This window comes from Myotis brandtii, unplaced genomic scaffold (genome assembly GCF_000412655.1).
Source record: "Myotis brandtii unplaced genomic scaffold, ASM41265v1 scaffold344, whole genome shotgun sequence".
NCBI classification, from domain to species: Eukaryota; Metazoa; Chordata; class Mammalia; order Chiroptera; family Vespertilionidae; genus Myotis; species Myotis brandtii.
The window spans coordinates 404,693-405,140 of NW_005363247.1; positions in this window are offsets into that span (position 1 = coordinate 404,693).

The following is a 448-nucleotide window of genomic DNA, read 5'->3' on the forward strand; positions in this document are numbered from 1 at the left end:
CTCTCTCTCTCTCTCTCTCTCTCTCTCTCTCTCTCTCTCTGTCTTTTCTCTCTCTCTCTCTCGGTTTTCAACTTCTATGGCTCTCCTTCTTTCTAGCTTGACTTCAGCTACACTGACCACCTTGCTATTTTGGGGACATGTCAAGACTTTGTACTTGCCATTCCCATATTTCGGTAACACTCTTCCCCAGATCTCTACATGGTTTATCCCCTCACCTCATGCATTACACAATAGTGATGTAAGAACCATATAATGACAATAGAAACTTGCATTCAGAAAAAGGAAGAGTGGAAAACACATGGCACTTGTGAAGGCAAACTGCCAGGGCAATAGACTAAGTGTCTTGGTCAGCCTGGTTAGAAGTCCAGGTTTTGTTTCCTGGGAGAATAACCCTATCCATAGTCCGCCATGACCCTTATCCTTTTGCCTTGTGAATTATTTTTCAGGA